Source organism: Rattus norvegicus, chromosome 2, assembly GCF_036323735.1.
Source record: "Rattus norvegicus strain BN/NHsdMcwi chromosome 2, GRCr8, whole genome shotgun sequence".
In the NCBI taxonomy this organism is placed as follows: Eukaryota; Metazoa; Chordata; class Mammalia; order Rodentia; family Muridae; genus Rattus; species Rattus norvegicus.
Window position 1 is genome coordinate 102,948,122 of NC_086020.1, and position 10,282 is coordinate 102,958,403.

Below are 10,282 nucleotides of genomic sequence, written 5' to 3' on the forward strand. Positions count from 1 at the left end.
TACCTCTGGCAACTGTTCCAGTCTTCTAGTTCCTTTTTACTCTCTGTCTCACCTTGTTCTGTCTTCACCTATAACCTGTCTCCACAAAACTTTCCTGATAAAATTGCCTCCTCCCCCAGCTCCTCTGTGAGAGTGCATGTGTCTGTGTACTGCTCTCTCAAGTCATCTTTTTTTCCTGAGAAGTCATGAGAGTTGGGCATGTCCTATCTTTGACTCATTCTGTCAAATCTTTCTCTGATCCATCATTTTCTCTGCCCCTCAATTAAACATCACTTTCAAGCACAGCTACATTCTTCTACAAACTAACCTTACCTACATTGTTTGGGATTAAAGGTATGTACTAAGGGTGTGTGTGTATTCTATCCAGAGGGACTGAAAGTGTATTTTGTGTCTGTATTGCAACTGAATAAGACAGATCTATGTTTTTGAATGTGATCCCTCAAAAGAGCAGCCATATTGTTGGATTAAAATTCCTCTACCGTCATGGTAACAAACAAACAAAATGGTTCTGGTCCAATCACATGCCAAAGGTGTGTGTATATGTGTTTGTGTGTCTGGGTTTGAGTTTGTATGTGTCTGAGTGTGTGTTTAACTCCTTAGGCAGGTGTCATCGTGTACATCTTGTCATCAGAAATTGTCATCTCTTTTAAGACATACTTCCCAACTCTAAAGAATCTCTATTTGATTGATAAAGCAATGTTTTCACATTGGCAAGAAGAAAAGAGAGAATTACAGTACAACACTCCAACATATAACTCTCCTAATTTAGAGTGAGTAGTAACAATAGGAAATGGATCTCTACATTACTCTTACAATTGTAAATTATACTTTGTCAAAAAAATAAAAGAAGAAGACATAGAGTTTAATTCTGAAAAATTTTGTAAGGAAACAAAAAGTGTTTTTAACTTTATAGCAAGAAACATACAAGATTCACCAGAACTAAAATGTCTACCCTTAAATCAAGAATTTGAAACATAGATGAGTAAAAGGCAAATAGAATAAAACTTGATACTATTTTTAGGAAAGTCATAGAAGAATCAACCAATTAGTCCTTTCCCTTCTTGGTTTCTAAAGAAAGAAGAATATACAAAAGACAATTTGGGCACTAACTTCTACCAAATCCAAATGCAAGAAAATAAATTGGACCTAAGAATAAAACATGACAGCAGACATATTAACATTGACTTGAATCTTAAATTCTGAAATACTACTCAATTTTAGAATTTCACAATGACCACTTATATAACAAATACAGGTTTATTAGAAATTATCAGCATAGAAGGCCAGGTATACTTTTCTGACTGAAATATCTGATGTACTGTTAGCATATGTTACAACCTTGTATCTGACATACTCCTCTCCCCAGATATAGCTCTACATTTTATCCCCTCTACTTTATCGAGTAGTAATGGAGAAAGCAACATGGCTCATTTCTACCAAATTCTTTATTTTGTCACTTTCACATTCAAAACAAACATATAGAGCTTTCCTTTATAAATTGTATATTTTATATATCATAATACTTTGTTGTCCTCTGGCAGATCCTGCAAATAAAGGTTAACGATGGTACTTATAGACATCCAGGTTAAAATGGAACCAGGCCCAATACTTCTGCTCAACTTTCTATTAAAAACCATAGAAATATTTTTTTTTCCTTTTTTCGGAGCTGGGGACCGAACCCAGGGCCTTGCGCTCCCTAGGCAAGCCCTCTACCGCTGAGCTAAATCCCCAACCCCGGAAATATTTTTTAAATGCACAAACTGGCAACTCTATTAGATAGATATGCAACATAACAGAAGATGGCATGTCAAAGTCCAAAGGGATTGAGCTTCAAATGCCAAACTGACTAAGATGGATTTATCAACACATTCTGAACTACTGACCACTGTGTACTCTAACCTCTCAATTAAGACAGAACGGTGATATATTAGAGAATTAGGCACAATTGTTTTGATAGAGCTCCAATTTATCCAACAAACTGGAAACTGACTGGCTGGATAGATTAAAAAATCCTTAGTTAAATGACAAATCCAACCTACACTCAGAAATTTGAACTAAAAGAATGATAGCTAATCAAAATAGATTCTAGCAACTGAATTTTGGGACTGTATGAGACAAGAGAAATATCTACCATAATTTCACATTGTGCATGTGTCCAGAAACAAATAGAACTTGTCTGTTTCATATAAATAGACAGGATTAGATTTAACGACCAGTGGCCATGAGCTTTGCCTGTCTGTACCTACTGTGGATGACTGCCTAAACCCCCAAGGCACAGTTCCTCAAACACTGGAAACCAAGGCTAAAGATGGAAAGTAGCTATCTGGTTTAAGGACTACAGTGACTCTAGGCATTCTGGGTAACACACACTAAAAGTTCCAAGACTATTATATGAGGAAAAACTTGGTTGCTTTGCTTTCTATTTCCTGTGAGATTACTATATACTTATGACCAATGCCTATATACCTATGTACAAATTGCCATTGTCCCTTCTGTAATGGACAAAAGTAGGAGTGTGTGATATCAGCAATACCAAGCATATCTGTCCTGCTAACTTTCCTATGACCAGGAAAGTCAGTTTGGCTTTGAAATAGCAATCAATTCTAGAGATAGATTGTGTCTTTCTATCGTTTAGCTGAATGCTTTGCATGCCATTCCACTGTGTATAATGTTTGCAATATTGTTGGGCTATTCAATTCCTAAACCTTAGTGCAAGACTGGAGGAAAAAATATACATGTATTTATAAAGCTTTTTGTATAGTATATGCTTAAATTGCCAAGATTTATCTGGCTATTCAACTACCAGATTGTTTTTAAAAAGTGTTCACAAATAATAAATACCTTGCTCATTACAGGAGTCCCTGACACAATAAGAACTCACCAGCTATTGCTGCCTACATCAGACTTGCCTGAACTATTTATAGAGTGAATCTACCTGACTCCAATACTCTATATACTACACCCAAGCTCATTAATTATAGCCAAGGAAGCTACAGATCCATTAGCTCATATTGGCCTCCTAGAGCCAAAGCCAATATTACATATAAAACTGGTACTCAAAATATATACATCTTCAGGAGAAAGTCACTTAATAAAACAATTAAATAAAAGTAATAGGTGATCATTCTGAGGCACAAAGTTTACCATAGGGATATGTTCTCTCTCTCTCTCTCTCTCTCTCTCTCTCTCTCTCTCTCTCTCTCTGTGTGTGTGTGTGTGTGTGTGTGTGTGTGTGTGTGTGTGTGTGTGTGTGTTAGTATGGTGTTCCCAAGAGATGATAAAGTATAGCCACAGGTCCCATAGAATTCAAAATGTATGAATGAAAGGCCAAATAAAGACTTAAAAGACATAGCCCATAGCACAGGGCAAAGAGACACCTTGTTGGTGGTGATGTTCTTATTTCAATCAGTGGCAGAGCAAATGTTCTTTGTTCATCCAAGCTTGATGACTGGCTTGATAGATAAGCTGTCTTATGCCTAGGAATTATAAAAATCAAATCAGGATAAATTAATCAAATCAAATGTAGGTAGCACATCACAGGAGTAAAAAAAACAGAAAAGACCTGCAGACAGCCATGTCACTATAGATCACTATAACTATCAATGATATACTTTAGACATAAACAAACAAAAAAGATGTTCTGTAGTAAGTAAAGATTGAGAAAATTCATGACTACCAAATAAGTCATTCAAAACATGATTAAAGGGGTGAGAATAAACCCATGAGGGCTCAAATTTTTAGAAAGTATACCAGGCAACTAAAGGTATTCTGAAATTGGGGAGGGGGAGTCTCCAGGGAAGATTACACCCATTGATTGTTCAATACCAAATCACGAGCTCCAAAAACATACATAAAAATAACATTGCATAGACTAAGCAAGTTACAGTTAGGAATATACTTATATACACATATATGCATGTAACAACGATGAAAGAAGACACCATGAATTTAAAAGAGAATGGGAAAGTGTGAGGGAAGAAAAGAGAAGGGAAATGTTATAGTTATATTAATCTCAAAAAAAAGTAAAAAGAAATGTTAATAGGGAATATCATCACAAAAATATAAACCCTATTAAATGTGCAGGAACACAAAAGAGAACCAAAAAAGAAAGAAAGAAAGAAAGAAAGAAAGAAAGAAAGAAAGAAAGAAAGACTCAATGAAAAGACCAAATGAAAAAATAATAGGAATAGAAGAGAGCGAAGATTCCCAGTTCGAAGGGCCAGAAAACATCTTCAACAACATAGAAGAAAACTTCTCTAACCCAAAGAAAGAGATGGCCATAAATGTACATGAGGCCTACAGAACATCAAATATATTGGATCAGAAAACAAAATCCTCCTGTTACATAACAATCAAAACATAAAATGCACAGAACAAAGAAAGAATATGAAAAGGTGTAAGGAAAAGACGGCCAAGTAACATATAAAGGAAAACCTATCAGAATTACACCAGAATTCTCAACAGACACTCTAAAAGCCAGAAGATCCTAGACAAACATCATTCATACCCTAAGAGAACACAAATGCCAGCCCAGGCTACTATATACAGCAAAATTCTCAATCATCATAGAGGGAGAAACCAAAATATTCCATGACAAAAACCAACTTTAAACAATATATATCTGTTAATCCAGCCCTACAGATGATTCTAGAAGGAAAACTCCAATGCAAGGAGATTTTCTACATCAAAGAAAAAAACAGGGTCAATGTACAAAAATCCATTAACATTATCTACTACACAAACTCAAAGAAAAAAATCACATGATCATCTCTTTAGATGCTTAAAAAGCATTTGACAACATACAACACCCCTTCATGTTACAAACTATTGGAAAGCCTCTTCCTCAGCTCTGGGCCTCTCAACCTCTTTGTGTTGCCAAAATGTTGCTTTCTAATAAGCTGAGTTTGAACAAGCTGGACATCAAGGGGAAGCATATAGTGATGAGGTTGGACTTCAATGTTCCTATGAAGAACAACAAAATAACAAATAACTAAAGGATGAAAGACACTGTTCCAAGCATCAAATTTCTGCATGGACAATGAAGCCAAGTCAGTTGTCCTTATGAACAACCTAGGCAAGTCAGATGGTGTTCCCGTGCCTGACAAGTACTCTTTAGAGCCAGTTGCTGCAGAATTCAAATCTCTGCTGGGCAAGGATGTTCTATTCTTGAAGGATTGTGTGGGCCCAGAAGTAGAGAATGCCTGTGCCAACCCAGCTGCTGGGATTGTCATCCTGCTGGAGAACCTCCGTTTTCATGTAGAGAAAGAAGGGAAGAGAAACAATGCTTCTGGGAACAAGGTTAAAGCTGAGCCAGCCAAAATAGATGCTTCCTGAGCCTCACTGTCTAAATTAGGAGATGTCTATGTAAATGATTCTTTTGGGAGTACGCACTAAGTGCACGGCTCCATGGTGTGTGTGAATCTGCCACAGAAGGCTAGTGGATTTTTGATGAAGTAGAGCTTAACTACTTTGCCAAGGCTTTGGACAGTCCAGAGCAACATTTCCTGGCTATCTTCAGAGGAGGTAAGATTGTAGACAAGTTCTAGCTGATCAATAATATGCTAGACAAGGTCAATGAAATGATCATTGGTGGTTTAAATGGCTTTTACCTTCCTTAAAGTGCTCAAAAACATGGAAATTAGCACATCTCTGTATGATGACGAAAGAGCCAAGATTGTCAAGGATCTCATGTCTGATTCTGAGAAAAATACTGTAAACACAATCTTGCCTGTTGACTTTGTTGACAAATTTGATTTGCTGACAAATTTGATGAGAATGCCAAGACGGGTCTTGCTACTGTGGCCTCTGGTATACCTGCTGGCTGGCTGAACTTGGACTTTAGTACTGAGAGCACCAAGAAATATGCTGAGGCTATGGCTCAAGCTAAGCAGATTATTTGGAATGGTCCTGTTGGAGTATTTGAATAGGAAACTAGGTAAATAGGAAATAGGTATTTGCCAGGGAAACTCATGGATGAGGTAGTTGCATTACAATCATAGGTGGTAAAGACACTGCTACTTACTGTGCCAAAAAGAGCACAGAGGATAAAGTTAGCTACGTGAACACTGAGAGCAGTGCCAGTCTAAAGCTCCTGGAAGGTAAAGTTCTTCCTGGGATAGATGCTGTCAGCAGTATTTAGTATTTTCCTGACTGGTTCCTGTGCACAGCCCCTAAGTCAACCCAGCATTTTCCCTCTCTCCATTTGATGTTAGTGCAAGAGTCAGCTAATGGCCAAGATGCAGCACCAGGAACCCTTCAACAGTTGCACAGCATCTCAGCTCGACTTTTACTACATCAAGATTTGTCTAAATTCTTCAAAATCCCATTTAAATTCCTTAGTGACTAAAACCATTATGCATTGTAGGGGGCATCTACTTATATTCTGCCTGTGAAAGGAAGTGAGCTGTGAAAGCTTAGCTCTCTTTGATGTATGTAGCCTCTGGTTAGCTTTGTCTCTGTTCATGACTCAGGATGGAAATACAATGAAATTTCAGTTGTAGGTTTGGAGAAGTTGATGATCTATTAAACAATAATGATGTTCACTTGATGGGAGAGGGTAATATTGGGGAGGTCAGGAATTTAAGAAACATACCTAAACATAGGTAGCAATGAATATCCTAGTAAGAGCACCAGTGGAAGGAGAAGCCCTGGGTCCTGCTAAGACTGAACCCCCAGTGAACTAGACTGGTGGGGGGAGGGCGGCAATGGGGGGAGGGTCGGGAGGGGAACACCCATAAGGAAGGGGAGGGGGGAGGGGGATGTTTGCCCGGATACCGGGAAAGGGAATAACACTCGAAATGTATATAAGAAATACTCAAGTTAATAAAAAAAAAGTGAAATTAATTAATCAAAGACATTTACTCCTGTGCATTGTAACTTCTGAGTTAAAACATAAAAAAAAAGCAATATACAGCAAACCCTCTGACAATATCAAATAAATGGAGAGATACTTGAAGCAATCCCACTAAAATCAGGGACAATACAAGGCTGCCCATTCCCTCAGTATCTATTCAATATAGTACTTGAAATTCTAGCTAGAGCAATAAGACAACAAAAGGAGATCGAGAGAATACAAATTGGAAAAGAGGAAGTCAGGTATCATTATTTGCAGATGATATGATAGTATATATAAGTGACCCCAAAAATTCTACTAGAGAACTTCTATAGATGATAAACAATTTCAGCCAAGTGGCTGGATATAAAATTAACTCAAATAAATCAAAAGCCCTCCCTTATATAAGTGATAAACAGTCTGAGAAAGAAATTAGGGAAACAACACCCTTCACAATAGCCAAAAATAGTATAAAATATCCTGGTATAACTCTTATTAAGCAAGTGAAAGATCTTTATGACAAGAACTTCAAATCCCTGAAAAAAGAAATCGAAGAAGACCTTAGAAGAAGAGGTTTCTCATGTTCATGGACTGGTAGGATTAACATAGTAAAAATGGCCATTCTACCAAGAGCAATCTACAAATTCAGTGCAGTCCCCATCAAAATTTAACAAAATTCTTCACAGACATGAAAAATACAATTATAAATTTCATATGGAAAAACAAAAAAATCTAGTATAGATAAACTATTCTCAACAATAAAGAACTTCAGAGGGGAATCCCCATTCCTGACCTTAAGCTGTACTACAGAGCATTAGTGATAAAAAACAAAACAAAACAAAACAAAAACATGGTATAGAGACAGAAAGGTAAATCAACAGAATAGAATTGAATATCCAGAAATATGGACACTTTATCTTTGACAAAGAAGCCAAAATCAAACAATGAAAAAAGAAAGCTTCATCAATAAACTGTGCTAGTCTAACTGACTGTATGTATAAAAATGAAAATAGATCCATATTTATCATATTGCACAAAACTCAAGTCTAAGTGGACAAAGAACCACAATATAAAACCAGGTACACTGAATCGAATAGAAGAGAAAGTGGAAAAGAACTTTCAACTTATTAGCACAAGGGCAAATTCCCTAAACAGTACTCCAATGGCTCAGGCTCTAAGATAAACAGTTGATAAATCAGCAACCTACAGATTAGGAAAAACACCTTCACTAACCTTACCTCTGATAGAGGGCTAATATCCAAAATCCATAAAGAACTCACAAAGCTAACCTCTACAAGACCAAATAACTCATTGAACAAATGGGGTACAGAGCTAAACAGAGAATTCACAACAGAGGAATCTTGAATGGCCAAAAAGCACTTAGAGAAATGTTCAAGGTTCTTAGTTATCAGGGAAATATGAATTAAAATGAACGTGAGGTACTACCATACACCAGTCAGGATGGCTAAGATCAAAAATTCAAGTCACAGCACATGCTGGTCAGGATGTGGAGAAAGAAGAGCAACCCTCCACTGCTGGTGGGATTGAAAACTGGTACAACTAATCTGGAAATCAACCTAGTGTTTCCTCAGAAAATCGAAAATAGACCTACCTGAAGAACCAGCTATACCACTCGGGCATATATACCCAAGAGATGCCATACCATGAACTAAGGCACATGCTCCACTATATTCATAGTGGCTTTACTTCTGTTAGCCAGAAGCTGGAAACAGCCCAGATGTCCCTCAAATAAAGAATGGATACATAAGATGTGGTTCATTTGCACAATGGAATAGTATTCAGCTATTAAGATCAAGGACATCATGAGTTTTTCAGGCAAATGGATGGAGCTAGAAAATATTATCCTGAGTGAAGTAACCCAGACCCAAAATTACATACATGATATGTAATCAAATAAGTGGATGTTAGCCAAAAAGTACTTAATGCCTTGGATAAAACCCACAGAACTTAAGAAGTTTAGCAAGCAGAAAGACCAAGTAAGTATGTTTCAATCTCACTTAGAAAAGGTAAGAAAACAATCACAGGAGGCGAGGGAGAGAGGGAATTGAATGGGAGAGGCTAGGGGGAAGAGAAAAAGGGGACAGGATCAGGTATGGGGGTGTGGGAGGGAAATCGAGTGGGTCAACAGAATGAGTAGAAACATGCCCTTGTGGGTGGGAGAACAAGGGATTCTCTAGAAAATACCAGAGCCCCTGCAGGTGACAGAATCTCAGGACTCAATGGGAGTGACCTTAGATAAAATGCCCACCACTGAGGAGAGAAAACTCAAAGACTACACTTTGAGTAGATAGACAGGGCCTCAAAAAGAAGAATGAAGTTGCCAACACACAGTCAAAATGTCTGACCTAGAAGTGTTCCTGTCTAAAAGAATGGCAGGGACAAAAATGGAGAAAAGACTGAGAGAAATGTGGTCCAGTGACAAATCCAACTAGAGATCCATTGCATGAGGAAACACCAAGGCCTGACACTATTACTGATGCTATGCTATGCTTACAAACAGGAGCCTAGCATGGCTGTCCTCAGAGGGGACCTAGCAACAGCTGACTGAGACAGCCCAGATGCAGGTACTTACACCCAACCACTGGACTGAAGTCAGGGACCCCTATGTTTGAATTAGGGGGATGATGGAAGAAGCAGAAGATGAGGGTGATCCTATAAGAAGAACAAAAGTCTCAACTTACCTGGATCCCTGGGAGCTCCTAGACACTGAGCCGACCTGGTCTGAGGCTCTCAACACATATATAGCAGAGGCCTGCCTGGTCTGGCCTCAGTGGAAGAAGATATGCCTAATCCACAAGAGACTTGAGGTCCCAGGGAGAGGGGAGGCCTGGTGGTGGGGGAACATCCTCTCCAAGACAGGGTTGGGGAGAAGGAATGGGATGAGTAACTAGGAGAGAGAACTGGGAGAGGAACAACTGCTGGATTGTAAATAAATGTAGTAGTAGTGGTAGTGGTAGTAGAAGTGGTAGTAGTAGTGGTAGTAGTAGTAGTGATAGTAATAATAGTAATAATACCAGCTGAACAGATTAGAAAAGACCATATGCTGCCTATAAAAACTCATTTCTCAACTAATGCCTTCCTAGACTAAAAGAGAAAGCATAGAATATGCCATTCCAGGCCATGGTCAGTGGAGCAGGCCTGGAAATCCATATATGCAAGAAGCAGAGGCAGAAACAAGTTCAAGTGTGACCTATAGAGTGAATTCAAAGTCAACATGGGTAACTTATTAAGATCCTTTTTTAAAAGAAAAATAAAGCAGGAGATGAGCTAGATAATAGTGTCTACAGTGTACAAAGTCCTAAGATCTTCACTATTGCCTCAAACTAAAGAAAAAAAATGTCGTTTTGAGTAAATAGAAATCTAGTATAATGGTATACATGTGCCAGCTTGTGTTCAATAAGCTGTGTGCATGTTGTCCTCCTTTAAGTT

General features: G+C 38.0%; 1 non-coding gene and 1 pseudogene across 1 annotated transcript; both read left to right on the plus strand.

Annotated features, from left to right (window-relative positions):
• The first annotated feature begins 929 nt into the window (after positions 1 to 929).
• On the plus strand, positions 930 to 8,880 carry LOC134485888 (phosphoglycerate kinase 1-like; annotated as a pseudogene).
• LOC120101264 (small nucleolar RNA SNORA48) lies at positions 3,351 to 3,489 on the plus strand. The gene has a single exon (XR_005501639.1). It is a non-coding gene; the product is annotated as a small nucleolar RNA SNORA48 (small nucleolar RNA).
• Positions 8,881 to 10,282: the final 1,402 nt, after the last annotated feature.